Source organism: Ambystoma mexicanum, chromosome 1p (genome assembly GCF_040938575.1).
Source record: "Ambystoma mexicanum isolate Mex_15411 chromosome 1p, UKY_AmexF1_1, whole genome shotgun sequence".
Taxonomy (NCBI): domain Eukaryota; kingdom Metazoa; phylum Chordata; class Amphibia; order Caudata; family Ambystomatidae; genus Ambystoma; species Ambystoma mexicanum.
Window position 1 is genome coordinate 992,301,615 of NC_090921.1, and position 26,373 is coordinate 992,327,987.

Here is a 26,373-nt window from a genome sequence, read left to right on the forward strand (position 1 = left end):
CGCCTCCTTGTCTGGCGAGCAGATCCACGACCACTGGTAGCTTCATTGGAGGGGACATCGACAGGCTGAGAAGGTCCGGGAACCAAATCTGCTGAGGATCATCTTGCACCTGCACCATTTGAGTTGACGGATGACTCGTAGCAGTAGAGGCAATGCGTACAGGAACTAGATTTTCCACAGGGAAAACAGAACGCATCCCGCATGCTCCCCGGCTGGGGTAACCGGCTGGCGAATCTCTGGCATTTGGAATTTGTCGCCATCGGAAACAGATCGATCTGGGGTCTGCCCCACCTGAGGGACAGGCTGTCCACTTGATCTGCCGAAGAGCCCACTCATGGCAAGAGTGCAGGTCCCTGCTGACGGATGGTGTTCTTGACTCCTGCCAGGTGAAAAGGAATGAGAAACATCCCCTGGGCGACAGCCCAGTGCCACAAGGCCTGCGCCTTACCGTAGTGACGCACTCTTGGCATTTAGTCCCCTTTCCTCCATACTGCATGGGTTTCCCTTCCAAGGGACAGGAGACCGAACCTTTTTCACCAGAAAAAACATTCTTTAAATTTAGAGGCACGCGAGGGTGCAGCCCAGGGAGCATGCGCTGCCCTGAAACCGCCCTCTGGCGCCACACCTCAGTCCCCATAGACGCTTCAACAACAGATTAACATTGCCTAATGACAAGTATAATTAGGGGGAAGGGGGATAGTGGGATGTATGGAGGAAATGGGACTACGTAGTTAGTCACTACGGCGAGTAGCTTATAATTACTCAACTTTTTTTTTTTTTTTTTTTTTTTTGGAGGACTGCCATGAGGAAGGATATGGGAGGAGAAACCAGTGTGGAAGCACCTTTAGGGGCTGGTTGATTCTGAGCGAGTAGTTTCACAATGATTGTAATCCGTTTTTGGCAGGCTTTATGCACTCTTTTGAAGTGGTGTGATTTTTTTTTTAAATATATATTTTTTTTACATTTTTTTTATTTCTTCATTTATGTATCTATATTTTTGGGTGAGCATTGTGTGCTAATCTGGTGCCCGTCTAGTGTTTCTTTTGGCTTCTGAGCCTGTTTCTGGGCTGCATCCAAAGGGTGCAGTCTGTGGGGTGTAGTCCTTTGTTTATGTCTGGCCTTTTCACAGTCCCACCCTCCCCCTCCAACCCTTCCACCTCCCCCGATTGGTGCGTCCACCTGGTCATAACAGACCTTCCCAGGGCAGCCTCTGCCCGGCAGCCCCGTCGGCTAAGGGCCCCAAGGCAAAGGGCGGCTCTTACAGTAGCGGCTCCAAGGCGTGTCTACAGGTGTCCGCAAAGGAAGCCAGCAGCCAACAGACCGCAACAAAATTGTAAGTGTGGCATGGGTGGAGTGTAGAGCAATTACTCTACTCCAGAAAGCCCTTGCCACTCTACCTCACCTCTCCATAACGTAGACGGCCATAGAATTACACCATGCATTCATAGAGAGATTTGTAACCACAAGCCTAATTCCATTCTTGGCCTGACTGTAAATGTTGTATTGCATTACGCACTAACACACTAGCCAATGTTAACTAGTGCCACACATATACAGAAATGTTAAGATTAGCCTGCATCATCTTTAGACAGGGTTAGCAATGTTAGCATGCGCCACACTTAGATGGAATTCTGAACCCTAGCTTGAGTCGCATCTGAATAGAAATGTGATTGTTGGCATGTGCCACACCTAGATGGAATCCCATAATTGCAATGGACAGCAATGCCAACTAACCAACCAACAATTCCATCCCTCTGCATACATCTCTCAAACTCTAACTGAACACAACCACAAGCCTAAAACGCAGCAATCCGCACAAACTTCACAACAATGCAAAAAAAAAAACCACATGACTTGCACAACAGCACACGACTACAGACCGTAAAACACCCCAAGCCCAGCCAACGGACCCACCGGGCTGAGGCGGCCAACAGCATATCACTGCTCTCTTGCACTTTTCCAGCTTATTCCCACTAATCCACCCCCTCTCCTCCCTTTTTCAGAGCCGCCAGAGCGCCAGGGGACCACTTTGGTGGTGATAGTGCGCGGTACAAATGTCCTCTAATATTAACATATGCCACACTTAGAAGGAATCTCAGAAATGTAATTGTTACCATATGCCACACTTAAAAGGAATCTCAGAAATGTGATTGTTAGCATATGCCCCAATTAGATGGAATCTCTAATAGCCTCCTGTGAAAATTGTACTTAGAAGCGTACCCAGTAGCCGCTCATGGAAAGTTGAATTTAGAAGTGTGTCCAATACCCCCTCTGTGAAAAGTTGAATCTAGAAGTGCCCAATAGCTTCTAGGTGGAAGCTGAATTTTGAAGTGCATTTAGAAGTCGAATTTAGAAGTATGCCCAATTGCCTCTCTGTGAAAGTTGAATTTAGAAGTTGAATTTAGAAGTATGCCCAATAGCCTCTGTGGAAAGTGCATTTAGAACTGTGCCAGATAGCCTCTCTGTGAAAAGTGCATTCAGTAGTGTACCCAATAGCATCTCTGTGAAAAGTGCATTTAGAAGTATTCCCAATAGCCTCTCGGTGTGGAGGGGATGAGTGCATGGAAGGGATGAGTGCGTAGAGGGGATGAGTGCGTAGAGGGGGTGAATGCATAGTGCGTGTGAGGACATAAAACGGACGAGTGCGTAGAGCGGGTGAGTGAGGAAAACAGATGAATGCATGGTGCGTGACGTACATAGTATGGTTTGGAATGCAGGGAACTTTTGAAAGAGCATATAACCCATCATATCTCACCACCACGCTTACTCTCTTCTTTACACCACCACTCAACTAGAACACAGATACTATGAGACCATTCGGTATAACTGTTCTCGTACCAACATCCACCGCTCCCTCCACATCATTCTAAGTAAACACTACTGGTTACACACCCCCAGCCAGGCGTTCTCCTCAGGCCTAACACAGCCACATTCGGTCAGGATAAACCCTGCCAGAACAAATCACATACTACTGATCTCTCAACCACCACACCTAACGCTAAAAAGCAGCTATTACATGAATACTGCACCAGCTGCACACATACCCGGTGCTCACATGCACCTTGACTCTCTACTCTCTACTGAACTGAACTTCGGTTCCCAAGGGCGTTCAACCTACCAGCACCTTCAGACCATACCAATGGTATATAAGGAGCTATATAAATGCAAAATAACATAACATCCCGTCGCCTTTCCTCCATACTGCATGAGCGATTACAACTGAATGTAGCCCCAGGGTGGAGAGGAGAACCTCCTTAAGCAAATGGGTTCCTGAGAACCGCTTGTCCGAAATCCACATCAAATCTAGAGCCAGCATCCCAACAGTAATGTGTGCAGAAAGCTGAAGGAGTGGCCCATGTGGCCACCCTGCTTATGACTTGCCAAGGGACATGGCGCTGGCAAGGGATGGCTGTTGCCTTGGCCCTGACTGCTTGGGCATGCATGTTTGCTGGAAGAGGCTTGTGCTGACGCTCGTATGCTTCTTTGATGGCCGAGACCATCCAGCGGGATATGGAGGCCCGATAGCCTGATCTTGCACCTCCAAAAATGACAAATAGGGCGTCAGATCTGCAGAAGCCCTTGGTCCTGTCCAGGTAGACTTTCAGGGCAAGCTTGACATCCAGGCAATGCAGAACGCTCTGCATCTCAGCCTTAGGATCTGCAAAAAACATAGGAAGGACTATTTCCTAATTTAAATGGAAAGCAGACAGCACCTTAGGCAGAAATGCTGGGTGTATCCACAGGACTACTTTGTCCCTGTGAAAGTTAGTATATGGTTCTGAGGGGACCAGCGCCTGGATTTCGCTGACTCTGCAAGCCGAGGTGATGCCGACTAGCAAGGCCGTCTTAATGGTGACCAGCTTGATGTCCGGGGACACCATTGGCCCGAATGGTTTGTGCGCCAGGGCGCCCAAGACTATTTTCAGATCCCACACGGGGCGTGGCCGCATGATGGGCGGGTAGTCTTGCGAGCCCCGTCAAATGTCTCTTGACAATCGGGTTAGAGGAGGAGAAGATCCACTCCCCCCTGACTTCCTGTATGCCCCCGATGGCTGCGAGGTAAGTGCGGCAGGTGTCCACCTGCACGCCTGAGTGGGCGAGGAGCACTGAGAAGGAGAGCACGTTGTCCAGAGTACAAGCCAGAGGGTCGATGTCCTTGGAGGCTGCCCAGAGACAGAACCTGGTCCATTTACATTTACACTGGGCCCTGGTAGCCTTGCTCCTTCCGCTCTGTATGATCTCTAGATTAGCCTGGGAGAGACTGAGGTGCCTTAGCGTCACCTGTTCAGGAACCACGCTGTGAGGGCTAGCTTCTGTGGCGCGGGGTGGATGACCCTGCCCCCCCCCTGCTGCGCCAGATGTGCTGGGCCCGTTGGAAGGTGAATCGGTGGCATCTCCGACAGGCTGAGCAGTTCCGAGAACCATGACCTGGCTGGCCACCATGGAGCCATTAGGATGATGTTGAGCTGGCGAGACTCCTTGATCTTGCAAATCACTGTGAATCAGGAGTGGGTGGGACGGCATAAGCTATCATGCCGTTCCACTGAATCCGAAATGTGTCGCCCAGGTAGCTGGGCCCTGTCCCTGCCAGGAGGCGAACTGAGGACACTTCCTGTTGTGCCAGGTGGCAAAGAGATCCACCTGGGGGCGACCCCATCTGCTGAAGATCTCCTGAGTAACTAGTTTGTTAAGCTGCTACTCGTAGTTATCCGCTCCCAACCTGCTGAGCCTGTCCGCCTCCATGGTGGATTCCCCCGGAAGTTGGACTGCCAGAGGTAGATGTTTTCCAGGGCGCACTCCCACATGCTGATTAGCAGTCTGCACAGTGGAGGGGATCTAGTGCCTCCCCGCTTGTTGACATAGTACATGCTGGTCGAGTTGTCAGTTTGGTTGAGGACAACCTTGCCCCCGATAAGTGGGAGGAATGCTCCGAGCGCTAGCCAGATGGTGTTCAGCTCCAACCAACTGATGTGGTACTCCGTGTCGGGTCCAGGTGCCGTGGACCGAGAGATCGTCCAGCGTGGCTCCCCATTAGGGATGTAACGGTATTACGGTATACCTTTAAAGATACCGTGAACCACTTAATTGAACAATAACCACTGTCACATTGTTTATACCGGTATACCGTTCATACCGTTAAGTGTGCTTTTCAATCTGATTTGGAAATGCTGCAGTAAGCAAGTGCTGCGCAGTCTTGGTCTTGCACTGTTGGATGTGCCGTCTGCCAAGTAGTTTCAGTTTGAGCAGTTTTTAATGCCATTCCATAAACCACACGTGCCTGACACAATATCAATATGTTAGCAATATGAAGAATAAATACAGTGCCAAGAAGGAAATGGGTTTAATTTTTTTAATTTACATTTTTTTTTAAACCGCTCACACAGCCGCGGGCATCACTGCGCTGTTAAAGAAATTGTTTTTATTTATTTAGTTGCGCAATTGTTTTTGTCCTAGTTGCGTATTTATAACGCGCTTAAACACCCAGAGGTTTCTAAGCGCGGACCCGGGGATCAAACCTGTGTCGCTTCGTGTCGTCTTGCTTCCAAGGCATGCATGTTGCCGCTGAGCTATCCTCCCGGGACTTTGGGTTGGCGGCTTTGGGGTTTATATATTTATAATGGATAATGTTTTCTAAACATATGACAATGGGGGATTTCCCTGGTTCTATCATTGAATTTACATATAATAAGTCACACTGCAAAATTTACTCATCTCTGTGGGTATTCCCTGCTGCCATACCAAAGGGTAACATGTCCGTGATTACTGAACACCTTTTGTCCCGGAAGTAAACTAAAGGCTGTCACGTAAAGAGAGTGTGTGTGTGTGTGTGTGTATGCGCACAAGCGTATACTACCATCAGTCTCCATTGATCTATGGCATGCAGGTTATCAAGATGGCAACATGTTCATCTTCACCAGTAGCCAGTGGGGGAGCTAAAAGCCTAAATGACCACTCAAGAAAAGCTATTCAGTTTGCTTTGCCAGTCGCAGCAGGGCTCCACTCCCCTCCTCCTCTCCACACAAGTGTTAGGTGGAAGCAAGGGGTGGCATTTTAGTGGAAAGTATGTTGAAAAGCCCAATTCTGGCCCTGGGTGCCTGGTTTTGTTTGTGATGATAAATCTGACAATGTATGACCTTTTAGAAAATATTTAAGATTAGTTAACTCCACCTGCTATACCGCGATAACCATGATATACCGTCATTTGGCAAGAAGGTTATTGTACCGTCATAAAACTAATACCGTGACACCCCTACTCCCCATCCCTCGAGAGACGAGTCAGTGGTGATGGTGACCTGCGTGGTGGGAGGCCAGAAGGGCTTGCTCCGTCCGTAGGTTGCAGTCCATGGACCACCATGTGAGGTCCTGGTGGAGAGATGGAGGAAGGAACAAGTTACTTACCTGTAACTGTTGTTCTCCAGCATGGGTCTGGCATGGATTCACATGCTCATGAATATTCCCCGTCGTCAGGCTGGGAATCCTCGGTAAAGAAAAAACCAGTATCAGTTTTGTTTCTGATCTGTCTTTCGTAGTAGTAACCAATCACTGGTCTCTGCGTCATACTGACCACAGCCAATGACTGCCCTCTACCTAAGCACCGCCTCTGGCAGCCATCTTCAGATTTGGAAGCACGTGAAGTGGCAGTATGACCAAGTGAAGAGCCGCAGAGGGGTAGGCGGGAGGGTTCGCATGTGAATCCATGCCAGACCCATGCTGGAGAACAACAGTTACAGGTAAGTAACTTGTTACTTCTCCAGCATGGGGTCTGGCATGGATTCACATGCTCATGAATAAAGAATACATAGCAGTACACACATGCACAACCACGGGAGGTGGCAAAGGCTCAACATCAAGCATTACATCAAACTCAACATTAAGCATCTTACCTCCTCACCAGGCTCACCTCAGGCGAACAGGTTGCGCAGCACTGCTTGGCCGACCCTGGACTCCTCCCTGGAATCCCGATCGACGCAGTAGAATTTCGTGAAGGTGTGCGTCGACCTCCACGTAGCAGCCCTGCAGATGTCCAGCAGGGGCACACCAGAAAGGAACGCCGTGGTAGCTGCGATCGCTCTGGTGAAATGGGCTCTCGGACGGCCAGGCAGCGGTCGGTTTGCCAACCGATGACAGTACATGATACAGCCGGAGAGCCATCTGGAAATGGAAGCCTTCGAGAGAGCCTTCCCCTGATTGACAGGTCCAAAGTTCACAAAGAGTTGTGACGTCTTCCGAAAACACTTTGTGCGGTCTACGTAGAACTTCAGCGCTCTAGCCACATCCAGCGAGTGCAAAGTCCTCTCAGCCGGCGACGAAGGCGACGGGAAGAACACAGGCAACACCAAGGGTTCGTTGAGATGGAAGTCCGACGGTACCTTGGGCATGAAGGAGGGGTGCGTCCTGAGCACTACCCTCGTGTCGTGAAAAGTCAAGTACGGGGCCTTGCAGGAAAGGGCCTGGATCTCTCCCACCCGTCGTGCGGAGGTGATGGCCACAAGAAACGCTGTTTTCCACGACAAACTTCAATGGGGCCGAGTGCAGAGGCTCGAACGGAGGTCCCATGAGCTTGGTCAGCACCACGTTGAGCTCCCACGCCGGGGCCGGAGCCTTCACCGGCGGGAACGATCTGAACAGTCCCTTCATGAACTCTTTCACCAGGCGATGAGACCACAAGAACGTCCGCCCCGTGGTTCTGTTGTATCGGGAGATCGCAGCAAGATGAATCTTGATGGACGCGTGTGCCAGTCCAGCTTTGGCCAGCGTCAGCAGGTACGGCAGTACCTGGGGAGCCGTAATCCGTAGAGGGTTAATCTTCTGTGCGTGGCACCAGTCAGAGAACCTCTTCCATTTGTGTCCGTAGCATTTAAGAGTCGAGGACGCCCTGGCCTTTGCAAGAACCTCTCTGCAGTCGGCCGGTAAGTCGTATCCTCCAAACTCTAGCGCTGCAGGAGCCAGGCCTGCAAGTTCAGCGATTTCGGGTCGTGGTGGAGGATGGCACCTCCTTCCCTGGAGAGTAGATCCGCGTCCACTGGCAGCTTGATTGGCGGGGACGTTGACAAGTCCAGAAGGTCCGGGAACCATATCTGCCTCGGCCACGCAGGTGCTACGAGGATTATCCTGCACCGTGACCTCTTGAGCTGGTTGACGAGCCGGATTAGCAGTGGCAAAGGAGGGAACGCGTAGAGGAACAGGCCCTCCCAAGGGAACGAGAAAGCATCGCCCATGCTCCTCGCCTGGGGAAACCTGCTGGCGAACCTCCGGCACTTGGAGTTCGTCGCCGTCGCGAACAGGTCGATCTGGGGTGTGCCCCACCGTCGGAAGAGGCGATCCACTAGATCCTGCCGTAGTTCCCACTCGTGGCACGAGCGCAGCTCCCTGCTGAGTGAGTCGGCGATGGTGTTTTTTTATCCCTGCCAGATGAAACGGCACCAGAAACATCCTTTGGCCGACAGCCCAATGCCACAGGTCCTGCGCCTCCTTGGACAGTGCTGGGGACCTGGTTCCGCCCTGTTTCCTGATGTAAAACATGGTGGTGGTGTTGTCGGTGAAGATCTTCACCACCTTGCCCTTGAGGGATGGAAGGAAGGACCTGAGGGCCCAGAACACTGCACGGAGCTCCAGGACGTTGATATGGAGGGACTTCTCCGTCGGGAGCCAAAGGCCTCTCGCGTGTAGATTTTCGGTGTGCGCTCCCCACCCTTCCAGGGAGGCATCCGTGGTCACTGTCTCCTGGTGGTCTGGGGTCTGGAAGTCCATGCCCGCCGTCAGATGCGCGCGGGTGCCCCACCACCGGACCGCGCGGCGGAAACTCTCGTCGAGTGTGATCCTCTCCTCGAAGCCGCCCGTCGTTTGGATCCAGCGCGCGTCCAGGAACTCCTGCAACGGGCGCATCCGGAGCCTGCACATGGGAATGAGGTAGATGCAAGAAGACATCATTCCGAGGAGGGACTTGATGGACCTCACCTTGGCCGCGTCGGAAGCCAACATCCGCTGTACCTTGCCCAGGATGGACCTGGTCCTTTCCTCCAACGGGGAGGCCCGAAGGGACACTGTCGAGCTTCGCTCCCAGAAACAGTGCGTTTTGCGCGGGTACCAGGTGGGACTTGGCGTAGTTCACGGAGAATCCCAGGTCCGTGAGAAGTTGGACGGTCCTTGCCGTCTGCTCCACGGCGAGCTCCCTCGTCTTGGCCCGGATGAGCCAGTCGTCCAGGTAGGGGTAGACGTGGATCCCCTCGCGGCGCAGCTGCGCCGCCACCGGTGCAAGGCACTTGGTGAATACCCTGGGTGCCGACCGTAGTCCGAAGGGGAGGGCTTTGAACTGGTAGTGACGCCCTTGGACCACAAACCTGAGGAATTTTCGGTGCCCCTTTAGGATGGGAATATGGAAGTAGGCATCCTCCAAATCCAACGACGACAGGAAGTCTCCTTCCTCCAGCTGACCCAGGACGTGCTGGAGGGTGACCATCCGGAACTTCTGCGCCTTGATGAATTTGTTCAGACGTCGCAGGTCTAGGATGGGGCGCCATCCTCCCGTCTTCTTCTTCACGAGGAAGTATCTCGAGTAAACTCCGGAGCCCCGAAGCCTCTTTGGGACGAGTTCGATGGCGCCCTTCCTGAGCATCGCCCTTACCTCCAGGAGAAGCTGAGGGACGTGAAGCTCTTTTCTGGCCACGGGGGGGACGCGCGGGCACCTTCGTTGAAACTCGAGCGCGTGGCCCCGGGCTAAGGCGTCCCTCACCCAACGGTTGGTGGAGATGGACTCCCACACGCTGACGAAGCTCGCCAGCCGGCCTCCCACCGGGGTGCATCGGTGGGGGCCCGACCCCACGGTCGGTTCAATCCTGTTTCGACGAGGCTTTGCCGCCTTGACCTCCTTGGCGACGACGGCGGGGTCCGCCAGACTTGCCTCGTCCTCTGTAGGCCTCCTGAGACGACGAGCGGGCCGCTTGACGGTAGGTGGAGAAACCGCTGCCGGAACCTTTGGAGGCGCCCTTGCCTCCGCTGCTCCGAAAGGGCGTCCGTCGTTGCTGCAGAACCCCAAGGGCCCGGGCCGTCTCAGTGTCCGCTTTAATGGCCTGGAGGGAATCGTCCACTGTTTTCCCAAACAGGTTGTTCCCGTCGAACGGCATGTCCAGGACTCTGGTCTGTACGTCTTGACGGAAGTCCGTAGCCTTGAGCCATCCACGCCGCCTAAGGCACACGCCGTTGCCCAACTGGCGAAACCCAGTGTCTGCGATGTCCGTCGCAATAGTGATGGCGTGGTCCGACGCCACCTCACCTTCCTGTAGGATCTCCAGGGCATCCGCCCTCTTGTCGTCCGGTAGGAAGTCCAGCAGGGGAGCCAGCTTGTACCATAGCTCCCTGTCGCAGCGGGCCACGATAGCCAAGGCGTTGGCCGCCTTAATCATCGTCGCTGCAGACGAGATGACCCTGCGTCCCATAGTGTCCAATTTCTTTCCCTCGCCGTCCGGTGGGGAAGTCGATGTGGAGGCCGCACCCCCCCCCCCGCTTTCTTCCTGGCCGCCGCGGAGACGACGGAGTCCGGGGTAGGCTGCGCCCGGAGGCACAGGGGGGCCGCGTCCGGGACCCGGTACTTCTTCTCGTACCGGTCTCTTCTAGCTGGCGTAGTGGAACGGTTCTTGAGGAGGGCGAGGCCCGTTGATAAAGGAATCTTTCCTTTTTCTTCTCCTCAGGGCAGAGTTGGAAAAGCTCTGATGCCCTGGCGATCATGGAGTGGAACGAACCAATCTCGTTGGGTGGAGAAGCCCTGGTGGGAGGCGACGACGGTAGATCCTCGTCGTATACGTCGTCGTCCGTACCCGTCGCTGCCGTGTCAGTCCTCGTACCATCCCCTCGGGTGGACGGGGAGGAGGGCTGGACGGTGCGCGACGGCTGAAAAGGAGGAGGAGGGTGAATCCTCCTTTTCTTGGGCGGGGGAACGCCAGAAGGTCCCGGTTCAGGATCCCCCGACGGGAGAGGTTCCTCCGTCGGCAACGGTAGTCTCGTCCTTATCTCTGTGCATAAGGACTGTATAGCCAACAAAATGGCCGCCGAGTTGTCTTGCGGCGCTGGCAGAGGGGAACCCGACGGGCGATCAGTGGCCCCGTCGGCACCCTCGACGACGTCGTCGTCGTCACCCACGTCGGGATCCATCCCAACGGGCCGGTCTTCTTCCACGCCACGGCCGTGGCTTAAGACCTCGATCAGCTCTTCCTCCGAGGTTGAAGCCGAATCTACGACGACGCCCTGCCCCCCCCTTTTTCTTCCCCGCCGGGGATTTCACGGGGGTCCTATCGATGGGCACAAAAGAGGACTCCCTCCGAGGTGGCAGGGAGACTCTGAGCCCCGAGGTCGCCACCACTGGTGTAGCCTCCACAGGCTGAGCCAGGGTCGCCGCGACAGTATCGATAGAGGGCTTGGCCGGATGGATTAAGGCTTTCACCACCTTAGGTGCGCTCACCGCCTTATCCTTGAGGGGGGGGGGCACTGCCTCGCTCCCCCTCCGATGGGGCCTTCGAGCTCGACCGGGGCCTCTCCAGGAGCTTCGCCGGGTGCTTGCCCTTCCTCTTACCCGACCCAGAGCGTTGGCTCGTGGTTGATGGTGCCGGGGAGGGTGCGCCCTGCCTGGCGCCCGTAGAGCCCGACCGTTCGGCGCTCCCGGTGCCAGCGGACTCGCGGTGCTTGGCCTTGTGTTGGACCCCCGTAGCCGGGGCGTCCTCAAAGGTCTTAGAAGACCGCTCGGATTTCTTCCTCTTCTTCTCGCCTGACGGGCTATTCCCTTCCAGCCAGTTGGCGAGACGTTGATGGCGGTCCTTCATGGTCCGCTCCGACATATTGCCGCAAGACGCACAGTCCTTCTCCACGTGCGTCTTGTCCTCATGTAGGCAGTAGAGACAAAAGGAGTGTTCGTCCTCCTTAAAGACGTTCTGTAGCTGGCATCCAGGGCAGACCCTGAACAGCTTTCCGGGCGTCGAGCTTCCCTTCTCCTGGGCCATGTCCGGGCCTGAGAAGCTTCTGGAGTCCTCCAAAGCGTAGCTCGACGAAATCTTCACCCTTGAGGGGCGCAGACGAATCCGACACGGGTCCCCGTTGATCGGATGGAGAGTCGGTGGAGCTTGAGGCTCTTTTGACTGAAAAAACGAAGTTTTTGAGCAAAAAACGTGAAAAATAGCACTAACGCTCGAGAGCAATAGCACGAGGATCCCAACACATGAACGTGCGGTAAAAATCTGAAGATGGCTGCCAGAGGCGGTGCTTAGGTAGAGGGCAGTCATTGGCTGTGGTCAGTATGACGCAGAGACCAGTGATTGGTTACTACTACGAAAGACAGATCAGAAACGAAACTGATACTGGTTTTTTCTTTACCGAGGATTCCCAGCCTGACGACGGGGAATATTCATGAGCATGTGAATCCATGCCAGACCCCATGCTGGAGAACATTGATCATCTCGGATTGAGAGCCCCGCTCCTGGTTCCATGATGCCGCAAAGTGCAGCTCTATCCTCCTCATCCTGAGTCTCGTGTGGGGGACGGTTAATAGGACCGCTGCCAAGAGACCCAGGAGGTGCTAGTACCACCAGGCAGAGGTCACCTCTCTGCTGAGGGAGTGAGTAATGGCCCTCTTGATGGGTGTGATCTTCTCCTCCGATGGAAAAACCTTCTCGGAGCACGTGTCCCAGATGAGGCCCAAGAAGGTCAGTCTGCGTGGGTTGCAGCTGTGACTTCTTGAGATTGAGCAAAAAGCCCAGATCGTGCAATGTGTTCATAAGAGCCTGCGAATTGTGGTGAACTGCTTCCAGCGATGTAGCCCTGAAGAGCCAGTTGTCGAGGTATGGGTAGATGTGGGGGTCCGAGGAGGGCAGCCACTGTATTCATGAGTCTGGTATAGACCCTGGGGGCCCGAGTTGAAGCCAAACGGAAGGACCTTGTATTGTAAACGGTAGCCCATGATCCTGAACCGTAGGCAAGAATGATGAGGCTGCCATATCGGGACGTGTAGCTATGCGTCCTTCAGATCCAGGGAGCACATCCAGTCTCCCTTGCACAATGTCTCCGCTATAAAAGCTGGCATAAACATCTTGAATTTTTGTAGCGGTAAGGAGAGGGTGGCAAGGTCCAGCACAACTCTCAGGCCCGCCTGGTTCTTTTTCTGAATGGCAAAAATCCTTGAGAAGCCCAGGCCTCGCTGGGAGGCTGGGACTTCATCCATGGCCTGGCTCTCTAACAGCGATCGGATCTCCACCGGAAGAGTTGCTGTCCCAACTTGAGGGAAGGGAGGAGAGGCTGGGATGGGTAGGCGGTACACCGTGGATACTACAGAGAGGATCCAGCGGTGCACGAAATTCTGGTGCCAGAAATGTGCGTGGAGAGCAAGCCTGCCCCCTACTGGAGACACGTGGACCCGGAGGGACGCGTCATGCCTTCTTTCTCTCAGAGGCTGTTGCGGAGGAGGGAGACTGGAAAAAGCCCTTACTCCCCACCTCCCCCTTTTTGCTGCTTGTGCCGATGTGGAGTCGGCGAGCGGTCCGGCTGCCTGGACCTCTGTTCTTGGAAGCCGCAGAACCCTCTGTATGTACGCCCTTGTCGGAGCGTTGCTGTAACTGGGTGTACGATTTGGGCGTGGTCTTTGTCAGGGTGGATAAAGACTTGGCAGTTTGTGAGCTGTTTTTCTTTTTGTCCAGCTCCTCGTCTCTGGTGGAGTGGAAGAGGTCACTCCCCTCGAACAGCAGGTCTAATATGCGCTCCTGGACGTGCAGGTTAAATTTAGTTGCACAGTGCCAGGCTGTTTTGTCCGTGGCGATGCAGATTGCCCGGCCAGGGGTGTCAATGTTGTCCATGGTGGACTCCATGATATCCTGCGCCACCAGCTTGGCCTCAGCCAGCCATGCCTTGAAACGGGATTGGCTCTGCGTAGGAAGGTGTGGGAGGAAATCTGCAATTTCCCACCACAACCTCGGTTTAGCAGCTGCCAGCATGGCATTGGTGTTGGCCTGACATAGATGCAAGGACTCGTTGGAATAGAGTTTCTTCCCGTACGCTGCCAAGATCATCTCTTCCTTGCATAGCAGCGCCGCAGAGGAGGCGGCTGAGGACGACTGAGGCTTGGAGTATAGTGATGCTGCAGCAATCACTGAGGAGTGTGGCTGAGGGTGGGCCGATAGCAAGAGTAAATCCCCCTCCAGCTGCCTGTACTTGGTGTCCAGGTGTTGACTGATCGGCTGGACAGAGTTGGGCTTGAGCCAACCCTTCTTGACCAGGGCAACTACACCGGTATACAGTGCAATTCCCGTTTTTGCCGAGGGGCGTCAAATGTGGACTTCTGCGAGGACCCCCTCTGCCGGTTGCTCGACCTCTGGTTGAGGAAGGCCCAGGTACTCAGCCAGCCCCGCAAGGCGTTCGTTTTTTGGTTTTCTTTTTGACCAAAAAAGTATCTGGAGTAGACTCCAGAACCCCACAGTCGTGGAACCAGCTCCATTGCCCCCTTTTGCAGCATGGCCTGTACCTCCAAGAGATGAGGGATGTGCTGCTCTTGCCGGGCCACCAGGGGGATACTCTGAATCCTGTGCTGAAACTCCAGGGGATGTCTGTGGGCGAGAGCATCCAGCACCCATCTGTCTGAGATCTTCTCCCACTCGCTGACTAATCCCGTAAGTCGGCCTCGCACCCGGGTGTATGGGTGGTGCCTGATGTCCTGGCTGGTTCAGTCCTGCTTCGACCCTGCCTTGAGGGCAACGGCGGCGCTGACCACCTCCACCGTAGGCCTTGAACAGCCACTGTAGGCCTCCAGGGTTGTGGACCTGGAGAAACCTTCCGTCGATCTGCCCGACTTTCCTCTGGAGGAGTGAAAGGAAGAGCAGTGTTGCGGGAGCGTACCCAGGGCACAGGTAGTCTCTGTATCCGCCTTGATGGCCTGCAGGGATTCGTCGATAACCTTCCCAAAAAGTTTATCTCCAGACATCATGTCAAGTACCCTCGCCTGGACTTCCTGGTGGAAATGTGTGGCCTTCAGCCAGCCTTAACAGAGGCAGACAACGCTCCCAATCTGCCGGAATCCTGTGTCAGAGATGATAAGCACCACTGTGATGGCATGGTCCAAAGCCACCTCTCCCTCTTGGAAGAGGGCGATCGCCTCCATCCTCTTGTCGGGGAGGAACTCCAGAATCGGGTCCAGCTTGTACCACAGCTCCATGTCATACCTGGCCAGGCGGGCCAGTGCGTTGGCCGCCTTGATGGTGGACACTGGTGTAAACGTCAAGGGATGGTTGCGACTGTAGGCACCTGGGTGCGGACTCTGGCAAGTGGTACTTTTTCTCCAGCCTATCCACTTGGCCAGGGCCGTGCAGGGGTAGGGCCAGTCCCCCCCCCCCACACGTTGTCCAGAAGGGGAACAGTCATGATGGTCTTCCATTGGACCTTGCGCCTCTGGTTTAAGAAACCCTCCTTCTTGGTTTCCTCGGGTACTAGCTGGAATAGCTTGAAGGCTCTGGAGTTCTCAGAGTGAAACAATCCCAACTCATCATCAGGATGGGACACCCTATGTGGAACATCCAAATGCAGAGACTTGCTGAGTGCTGCAACTATATAGTCAGTCGTCGTGGCTGCATCCGTCTCTGTGTCTGCTGGGACAGAAGGAACCAGATGAGGTGGAGGTTGAAATGGGGGCGTCTGATAACGCTTCTTTGCTGGAGGCTGATCAGGGACCTGGGGGTCCACCAGAGCTGGTGGCATCCTCCCCTGGATCTCAGATCAAGGTGGGCAGGGTCGACAGAATATCCAAGCAACTGTCCCTCGGCTGATAAGGCAGGGCTGGAAAACTAGACCCTCCTCTTCAACGTCCTCTTGGACTATGTGTAATGGCGCCGGGTCTTTGCCTGTGGATGAGACCTCCATGGCTTGGCCCACGGCATGGGAAGGCTGTTTTGGGGCCTCCTTGCCCCCACTCTATACCCCCCCCCGCACTCCCAAGGGTCTTGAAACTGTGCCTGAGCCGTTTCCCCCATTCTGGCGTGCCAGCAGACTTCGCCAAAGTCACTGCGGCTGTGTCACGCCTTGGGGGTAGGGACACCTGCTGCGCTGCGGGGGCTACCTTCACAGGGTCAGCGCCCTTAGCTGTCGTTGACTCAGACACCAAAGTCTTAGTCTGTGCTGATTGAGCCTGCTTGGGCTGTTCGGCCTGCTCCTCCCTTGTCCACGGCTTGGCAGATTTTTCACAGTTTAGCCAAGGGTAGATTTCCTTTTGGAGGAGGAGCGTGATTGCCAGCTAGCAATGGAGGCGTACGGTGACGTCGATCGCATGCTATCCACCTTGGGAACCGCTTCCACAGCAAACCTGGAGGACTCAGACTTGAGGTTCAAGCCTGGTCTTGGGCCCCCACGGATGAGGCACCCTCAAAGGATTTAGAAGACTGTTAGGCAGAATACTGTGCAGTGTCCTTAGGAACCACTAACCACAATTAAGACTACAGGTGGCAATACAAGTTTTAGCTTTGGTACAAGCCTGTACTACTATGTTAAAGTGGTAGCATTAGCGGAGCAGCCACGTTTATCTCAAGAGTATATGAGCAGTAGCAGAGATTACACAAAGGGACCACAATTACTGTGACTCAAGCAAACACTGACTCAAGGTTTCAGGTAAAAAAAAAATAAAAGTACATTTATTTTTAAACCATTTATTATAAACACGACATTTCTATTAATCCGAAAACCACACGTGAAATACACTACAGCTAACCAATTCACTTTGTACGATATATTTCAAGATAAGTACCCTGTGCTTTAGCGGTCCAGTGTTATGAAACAAAAGACGTTACCGGGAATACACTTGTGATCACTTTTTGACAGTAATGACAGTTCGGTCTTACTAAAGAAACTCGTATGCGCGGCAAGAAATGCTACCGGGGCAAAAACACACTAAGCACTTGATACCCAGAGAGAGTTGGGGGCAAAAATCATAGGTAATACTTTTGTCAAGGCAGACAGAATCACAGAACACTCTTAGACAGAAATTCAAAAGAGTCAATAGGCCGGATCCAGTGTCAAGTGGAACCGGGTTCCTGTTGTCGAGGATCACACAGTCAGATAGTTCACGATTTGGCGTAGCCAGGAGTACTTGGATATTGTCAACAGAAGAAGCAAAAGTTATAAAAAGGAGGGAAGACAAGGACAAGCCTTGGAGGCGAAGAAACAGGATTTACCCAAATTCCTCGAGCAGAACAAAGTACCTTATTCAAGAAAGACGCTGGTGCCACGGCAGTTCCTGGTAGTTTCCTCCAGACCCTCGGTTCCTGGATCTTCGATCCAGAGGACGTCTGGAGGGGTCTGCACCACACAGGGCTGAAGCCGGCAGCAGCGACGGTGAATAAAAGGTGCACTCCTTAAAAACAGGAGAGGCTCTTCAGATGGCTATCCAGAACACTACAGCAGTGTGCAGCGATTTCAACCACGAAGAGGATACTCTGGCTGTAGAAGATGAGCTGGTTATCCCCACCAAGCTCAAGGGAAGACGACTCCGGACGAGATCTTCTCTGGTCGTCAAAGGGTAGATAGCTCAGAACTGCAGCAGGGCTTCACCGGGACGGGACAGTTGCAGCATTTGACTTCTTCTCAGCTTCTCTTCGGTTCCTTGTCGTTCCAGTGGCGACTGACTTCCAGCCCAAGAGTCCTGCCTTTTATGTGAAAATCCCCCATTCACACAGCCTGGCTCTCAATCACAGCAGGGGGGTTGTCCAGCCCGGACAACCTCTCCAGCCAATGCACACAAAGTGCGACTTGGGTCTCCAAGGAGACCCTGTGCAGGCGGTTACTAAACCCCTCTCACATTCAGCCCACCTAGACACCCAGACGCCAAAGTAGGGCTTCTGGGCAGAAGCCCACCAAAAGAGTGAACAAAGGAGGCAAACCTGGTTTGCGGTGCAAAGTAAAACACAAGGACTTTAACAAAAAGAAATGGCGAATAAACCCAACCGGAGCCAAAAGAAAAAGCATTTGGTCAAGCAGGTTTATGTTCGAGGCTAATATAATAGCCTAAAACAATACGTTTATATAGAAAGTTAGGGTAGATAGCACTGCCACCAGCCAAGTCTAAATAAAAGAGCGAAACAATCCTCTAGGAGGTACAGATAACAAGGGCTAAGGATTAACTCTTTCCAGTACTCCATGTAAGATGGGGTGTATAGGATCTGTGGTTAAATGACTAATGTTAATGGCAACTTTACCCTTTTCTAGGGGACAGTAGTCAGCCTCAGAAATGGAGTCGGTGGAAAGTCTAAAAGACAATCCTGTGTCACTGCACTGAAAGTGCTGTGTAACACAAAAGAAGGGGGCTACTGAAGTGGTGTACTCCAGAGTCCACAATCACAAAAACAGATAAAATACACATGGCAAAACACAGGTAAGAGTGGAAAGAAAGGGGTACACTCTTAGCAAGTGGAAAAATAAATTCCAGAGATCCAGCAAAGCTGCTGGAGGACTCTCTAGGTAAGGGAAATTAGCACTTCAATGAGAATTCTCCCCAACAAAGACAGCGCCTCGGACTGGCCGGTCCTGGTTGAGTTATGAACCTGCTTGGAGCACGGGTCAGAGGCCTTTGGATTAAGCCATGCCACCAGTCTACTGTGCCTGTCCCTCGTCTTGTTGGAGAAACCGAGGCATATCTCGCACTTTGCCTCCATTCGGTCCGGTGCAGGCAGTGGAGGCATTGCAGATGCTAGTCTTCCACAAACATTCCATAGCCCACATTTGGTGCAGGACCTGAAGTAGGCCGGATGGCCTTCTAGAATCTTTGACGATCTTCGGCCTTGAGGGGCACTAAAATTCACCATCAACGGGTCGCTGCTGTGGGCAGATGGAGAAAGAGCACACGGGCTCCTTTGAAAGAAATAGAACTTTTTACGTCAAAAAAACGTACAAGTAGCTTGGAGAGCAGACTCCCAACACTGAAGTCTGCAGTAAAAACTGAAGATGGCTGCCAGAGTAGGGGCTTAGGGAGAGAACTGTCAGTGGATAGGGGCAGTATGACCCAGAGGACAGCGAATGGTTTAGAGGAGAAATACAGTTTAAGTGAAAGTTAAACTTTTTTCTTTTACCAAAGATTCCCAGCCTGACGGGGAATATTCACCAGCATGTGAATCCATACCAGGCCCCATACTTAGTTACTTTTTATAATCGTGACACAATTCAGAGGCAAGTAAGAACTGTGTAACACTGTTTCAGATCCATATGATAGAAACTACACCAACACAAGTTAAGTTACTCCCAGAACAGGAGAACGGTATTCTCAGTGCTCCAAAGCAGATCTCTGGATTTGGCCTCTTTTCATAAACACCAGTGAAGAACTGTTCTTGTCCGAACGATTCTCCTCACTTGCCCGGTTCTGCACCCCGATGAGGGGACCTTGAGTGGAATATTGCTTCTGGAGGTCCAGCTGAAGTCCACCAAAGTTTCAGTAAGTTTCATTCTTCGGAAGACGATGCACCGCAGGATGGTTGCAGGTCCCAGTTTATTGGTGGTTTGCAGTATGTCGTGCGATGACTCAAATTGCAGGTAGTCTTGGGACGGATTATGCCCACCAGTCCATGGGAGGAACTCGTCCTCTTCAGAGCTTCCCTTTTGATTAGAAAACTGAGTCAGGACAGCAGCACTCACTTCAGCAGGCTTCACCCGTTACTGGAAGGGTCTGTAGGCATTTCTGGTAGTCTGCATCTTTCGTTTGTGGTGGACTGGTCTTCAGGATCCAGGCCATTTATCCCAGAGCCCAACAAATCAGCACTCAAGCAACATTCAGACTTTGGGGGGCTGGCTTTCCTTTGAGGACAGCCAATTTACCAGTTGAAACTGGTACTAGTTAGGCATGCCAGAAGACAAAGGGCTGTGTAATTTCAGACGACTCCCTCATTTCCGGTCTTCACAGACACTCTAGCTTTGGTTGGATTCCCGCCGAACAAATCAAACCAGGACCACCCCCACCCAGGAGGGCATTAGGACCAAAAAAGGACACAAACAAGAAATGGCAAAAAAGAAAAGCCATCATTTTGGGGAAATGATGGACCTTCTGTATATTACCGGGGGCTGTGAACACAGCCCATGGCTAAAAATAACAAGTCAGTATAACGCATCCACTGCCACCAGCCATTCAGGTATGCTGGTCAGTGTAACAAACAAGTTACATGAGCAGTGAGAATGACCAGGTTACTCACTGTAGTGACCACCTTACTCCTAGTCCATAGTCCCCTTTCCTCCATACTTCTGGGACATCTCTCCGTTCTGTGGGACGGTACCGGAGCACTTTTGTAAAAAACATCCACATTTTTTCCAAAAATGTGTCCCTCTCTTTCCTGCGCGGGGCCCGGCACGCGGCCGTAACCCCGCCCACCTTGGCTCCGCCCCGCGCATCGCCCATCAGTCCTTTTCTATCACAGGGTCCAAGATTCATTAGCAATAACAGAGGAACCTTATTAGAGGGGACGGTGGGCAGGCGTATGGAGGAAAGGGGACTATGGACTAGGAGTGAGGTGGTCACTACGGTGAGTAACTTGGTAATACTCCTACGTCCCGTCCCCTTTCCTCCATACTTCTGGGAGATTCCCAAGCACTCCTTACAGGAACTATGGGTGGATGGAAATACCCCTTACTGAAACAGGTTCTTCAGCACAGCCTGGCCGAACTGAGCGTCAGCCCTAGAGCTCATATCGAGGCAGTAATGCTTACAGAAAGCAGATGGGGAGGCCCAAGTAGCCGCTCTAGCAAACCACTCCCAGGGAACATACTTCTGAAAAGCAACCGCAGCTGCCTTGCCTCGCACCCGATGTGCATGGATACCCTTAGGAGGTTTCAGCTTTTGGATGGTGAAAGATTCCGTGATACAGGCAGCAATCCATCTAGAAATGGATGCCTTAGACGTCGGCCTGCCCTGGGGTTTACCGAAGGTCACAAACAGTTGGGAAGAACTCCGAAGCTCGGCAGTTCTGTCCAGCTAGAACTTAAGAGCTCTTCGGACATCCAGGCAGTGTAGAACCCTTTCTGCCTCTGAGGCAGGGTTCGGAAAAAAGACCGGAAGGGAAATCGACTGATTCAGATGGAATTCGGTCACTACCTTTGGTAGGAAAGCTGGGTTCGTCCGAAGGACTACCTTGTCCTTGTGAAAGAGCAAGAAAGGATGCTCCACTGACAATGCCTGGAGCTCACTCACTCTCCTCGCTGACTTAACGGCTACCAGAAAGGAAACTTTCCAGGACACATACTTGGTCAACCGTAGCCATTGGCTCAAAAGGTTTATGGCACAGCGGCGTCAGGACTACATTTAGGTCCCAAGGCGGGTGCGGACTACGAACCGGAGGGTAGAGTCGTGTCAAACCAGCAAAATGTCTCTTCACCGTCGGGTTAGTTTAACGAATAAGAACATCCGTCTGAAGAGAGGTAGGCAGAAATCGCCGAGAGACAAGTCCTGCAGGACAAGACATGAACCCCTGACTCTGCTAGGGAGGAGACAAAGGACAGCACCGTGTCAATCGTCGCCACCCGCGGGTCCAATTCTTTCTCCAAACACCAATGACAGAACCTGAGCCATTTACTCTTGTATTGGGATTTGGTTGAGGGTTTCCAGGCTGCCTGGATAATGCGCATGTTATCCGCAGACAAACCCAAAGGCTCTAGAGCCGTGAACTCAGGCACCATGCCGCCAAGCTGAGCGATTGTGGGGAGGGGTGTCACATCTGCTGTTGCCCTTGGTGAAGAAGATCGGAGTTACTGGTAACCTGATCGACGGACACACCGACAGGTGTTGAAGTTCTGAGAACCAAAACCTGGCCGGCCACCACGGAGCTATCAGTAGAAGAGAACAGTTGACAGACCTCTTCAACTTTCAAATTGCTCGATGAACCAGAGGAAGAGGCGGGAAGGCGTAAGCTCTCATGTTGTACCATGGGATCTCGAGTGCGTCCCCCAGAGAGAAGGCTCCCAGCCCCCCTCTGGAGGCGTACTGAGGAAGCTTCTTGTTTATCGCCGTGGCCAAGAGGTCCACCTCCAGTGTGCCCCAACGCGAGAAAATCCATGATAGGATCTCCGCCTTCAACTCCCACTTGTAGATGACCACTGTTAACCGGCTGAGGGCATCCGCAGTGACATTCAGCCGGCCCGGGATATGCACTGCAAGCAGCCAGACCCCATGAAGCACGGCCCACTCCCAAATCTGGATGGACAGATCCACGAGAGGGGGAGACTTCGTTCCCCCTGGCTTGTTTATGTATTACATTGACACAGCATTGTCCGTTCTTATGCGGACCACTTTGTTGACAATGAGAGGTCTGAACGCCTTGAGCGCCAGAAAAATCGGCAGAAGCTCCAATTGATTTATGTGCAGGAGCTTGTCCTGCGGTGACCATAGGTCTGAGACCTGAAGATCTAACTTCGCACCCCACCCGGAAAGGGAGGAGTCTTTTGTGATCGTCACCATGGGGCTTGGGTCCTGGAACCCGACACCCACTGATAGGTTGCTGAGAGAAGACTACCAGTCCAGGTCCACTCATGGAATCCGGAATCATCATCCGTTTGGAATCCGGGTCCACAGCCTGACGCCAGGAACTCTGAAGAGCCATCTGGGTCCGTCTCATTTTGAGATGAGCAAGAGGAAGAGCCAGCACACAGGAGGCCATGAGGCCCAGAAGCCTCTGGAACCACCAGGCCTACATGCTTTGACTGTGTAAACATCTGACACGTGGTCAACAGATCCACCATTCTGTCCCCGGTCAGATACACTCGGCAGTCTATCGTGTTCCAACGAAAACCCAGGAAAGTCCGGTCCTGTGAGACCGTCATGGAGGATTTCCGCCAGTTCACCGATAGTCCAAGATGGAATAGGAGCTGAAGGAGAGACTAGAGGTTGCCCGCTGCTGCCAACGGGCAAGGGCTGCATAGGAGCCAGTAGTCCAAATAGGGATACACATGGATACCCTGGAGACGAAGATTGGCCGCGATCACCGACATCTTCGTGAAGACACGTGGCGCCGAACTGAGGCCAAAAGGAAGCACCCGAAACTGGAAGTGCTCCTCTCCCAAAGAGAAACGGAGGTATCTCCTGTGTGGGTTCCAAATCAGGATATGCATGTACGCATCCTGAAGATCCACCACGCTGAGCCAATCGCCCGCCTGCAAAGAGGAGCGAATCTGGCCGGGCGTGATCTTCATTTTCTCTTGGGGTAGGGAAAGATTGAACTGGGAAAGGTCTAGGATGGTGCGCAAGCCAGCCTGGTTGGGTTTGGGCACCGTAAACAGCCAGGAGTAGAATCCCTCCCCTCGTTCCCCAAGGGGAACGGGTTCCCCAGCTCTGAGGAGCAGAAGTTTCTGAACCTCTGCCTTGAGGGAGGGTGGGCCCAACAGCTGAAAAGGAGGGGAGAGGGGTGGGGTAGGGGGTAAAGGTAAGCGGAAGCCCGCTCGAGCGACTGACAAGACCCATCTGTCTTCTGTGATGGTCTGCCACGCCTCCCAATGAGACGCAATGCGTCCTCCCACCGGGGTCTCGTGCGAGCGCGGAAAACCCTCATTTGGCAGGTTTATCAGTGGCAGTGCCACCTGAACCTGATGAGGAGGCTGAGGAGCGGGAGAAATGCCGCGTACGCTGTGGTCTACAGCGGTTATTCCCCACAGGAGTATCCACTCTGCTATTTTTGCGGTCGAGGAAGCCCCTAAAACCAGAGGAAGGTCGACCCTGCGACAACGGCCTTTGAGTCTTGAAGGGAGGTTTAACCAGAACAGATAATGATTTGGCCGTCTGGGTGCTGTCTTTGGTTTTGGTGAGCTCTACATCAGTAGAAGAGTGAAAAAGCTCCTTACCATCAAATGGAAGGTCCAGAACCTTGTCTTGCACCTCCTTCGAGAACTTAGTGGCATGTGCACCTCCTTCGAGAACTTAGTGGCATGTAGCCATGCTTGCCGTGAGGTATCAACCCTGGCATCGGAAAGGCCTCCTCTGAAATCCTTCAGCTTCTCGACTGGAATGTGCTTCTCAAACTCCGACAGACCTCTCCACATCCGCAGGTTAGCTCCCGCCAAAATCAATTCTGCATTGGCCTGCCTGAGCTGCAAGGCCGAATTGGCAAAGATTTTCCTCCCTAGGGAGTCCAGGAGCTGGTCCTCCTTTCCCAAGACCTGAGTCGCCGTCGCGGAGGAGGAGGAAGCTGCAGGTCTGGATTGCAACGTGGCCGCAGCCACCACTGTGGAGGAGGGAGGCGGACAAGGCCACTTCTTCCGAGGAATGTAGCCTGTACCTCACGTCAATCTTTTTATTGACAAAAGTCCTTAGTGTGGCTTTTCCCAAACACTTCGGACCTCGGCCAGAACGTCCTTCTGCAAGAACAGGCCGGTACGCTCCAAAGTAGACAAGGTGAACGCCCCAGAAAGCACGCCCTCCTGCGGAGCAGGTGCCTCGGGCACCGGAACATCTAAGAAGCTCATCATGTCCAGTACCCGATCATGGAAAGCTCTGGTAGAGCGGGCAGGTCCTAGTTGTCCTGATCGCCTTGAGGGTCATCTGACAGGTCCGGCTTCTGCTGAGCCGAGTCAGGCACTGCCTTGTCCACTGGGGACAATGGTGGCAGAGGCGGAAGCGCAGGGGAATGCACAACGGGCAAGGGAGGCGCCAGCAGAACCACCGACAGGACAGGTGGAGCCGGAGGCGCGGGTGGACACATCTCCTTAAAAAGCCCCTTGAAATATTCCCTCATGGGGTTGGTGCGCATAAGCGCTTGAAATTTACCGAAAAAGGTGTCCTCAGGAGATTGCTTCGGAACCTGAGGCCTCTCATGAGGTGGACAAATCCAGGGATGCAACGGGGAAAGGGTGCCACACAGGCACTTCCGCCGACGTATCCACATAAATCAAGGGAGCCGCCCCCGCGGACAACGAAATATTGTGCGGAAGAGGCATCCGGGCGTTCCAATCAGAAACTGGCCGGTAAGGATGCGCACAAGGGACCTTCGGTTCACCCGAAGAACCAAACACTACACCAGGGGCCGATGGCGTAGTTGTAGGGATAGTACCTAAAATGGCCCCCGTGGTCGTGGCGGGAACGTGTGCCATTTTGTCCTCATCTGAGGGGAACTGCGGCACTTGAGGAAGTGAAGCAGGGGTCCCCATCGATGGATCAGGGGTCTTAATTTTAGCCTTAACGTAAGGAACCTCAGCAGGGCCGGTACTAAGAGGCCTGGAATGTTTCTGTGACATACCAACCACCAGCTGAGCCTTCGAAGGAAGAGCCTCGGCACTGCCGGTAAAAGAACCTTTCTTCTTTGCCCCCTCAACAGATCTGGTGTCACCACAAGAGCAGGAACGGTGCGCTGTCACCGACGGGGCCTTGCCTGGCCCCTCAGAACTGTTGGTAACCTTAGCCTCTGTACGAGGGACCTCAGACCTAGGCCCGGTAGAAGCCTTATCGGCACGGGCTTCGAACATGCGTTCGGTAACCTCAAGCCCAGCCAAGACCTCGGGGCGTACCCCTGTTTTGTTTTTGAGGGAAGCCGAAAGAACGGCCTCAGAGCAAGCTCCAGTACCCCACTACTCAGTAGAACTGGGTCTACACACAGCCCCCACAGGAGGGGCCTCGGAGTGTACTCTGGTGATCACAGGCCCCTTACGGAGACCCTCAGAGAAAACTCTAGTAAAATTATTAGGCCCGACAGGCACCTCAGGGCGAACCCCGGTAAAAGAGCGATCAACGCCCCTCCCGGCTTGAGGAAAACCCGGGAAGGTATTCCCCCGGTCGGGGTGCTCTGAAAATCAAAGAACTTACCGGGCGTTTTTTCTTCTCGTCTATGAACGCCTGAAAATGCGAAGGAGGAGTCCGTCCGAACACATCCTCCCACCGCTCCAATCAACTTTGAAGAGCCCGGACCGAAAGGGAGTCACAGTAAAAACAGGAGTCCCAACGGTGTTCCGGACCCAAACACTCTAAACAAAGAGGATGGGGATCCGCCCTCGCAAAGCGACAGTGACACGATGAACAGTCTGGAAAATCTAGTTTAAAAGACAGACTAGTAAACAAACGCTAGCGAGAGACAGAGGGAAAATCTTCGAGGATGCAAGTGCATCCGGCCCCGATCGTGCAGAGAAAAGGACTGATGGGCGATGCGTGGGGCGGAGCCAAGGTGGGCGGGGTTACGGCCGCATGCCGGGCCCCGCGCAGGAAAGAGGGACACATTTTTGAAAAAAATGGATGCTTTTTACAAAAGTGCTCCGGTCCCGTCCCACAGGACGGAGCGATGTCCCATAAGTATGGAAGAAAGGGGACGGGACGTAGGAGTAAGGGGATACTATGCAACCCCTCAGCACTCCACATAGAGAAATGTGCTGATCTCAATCGAAAATGTAGAAGGGATAAAATCAAAATAA

The 26,373-nt window shown here is 53.3% G+C and overlaps 1 protein-coding gene across 7 annotated transcripts in view; it reads right to left on the reverse strand.

Moving 5' to 3' along the window:
* Positions 1 to 26,373, reverse strand: part of CNOT1 (CCR4-NOT transcription complex subunit 1) — a 2,171,110-nt gene that overhangs the window by 711,885 nt on the left and 1,432,852 nt on the right. The gene's annotated exons all lie outside the window — the stretch shown is intronic.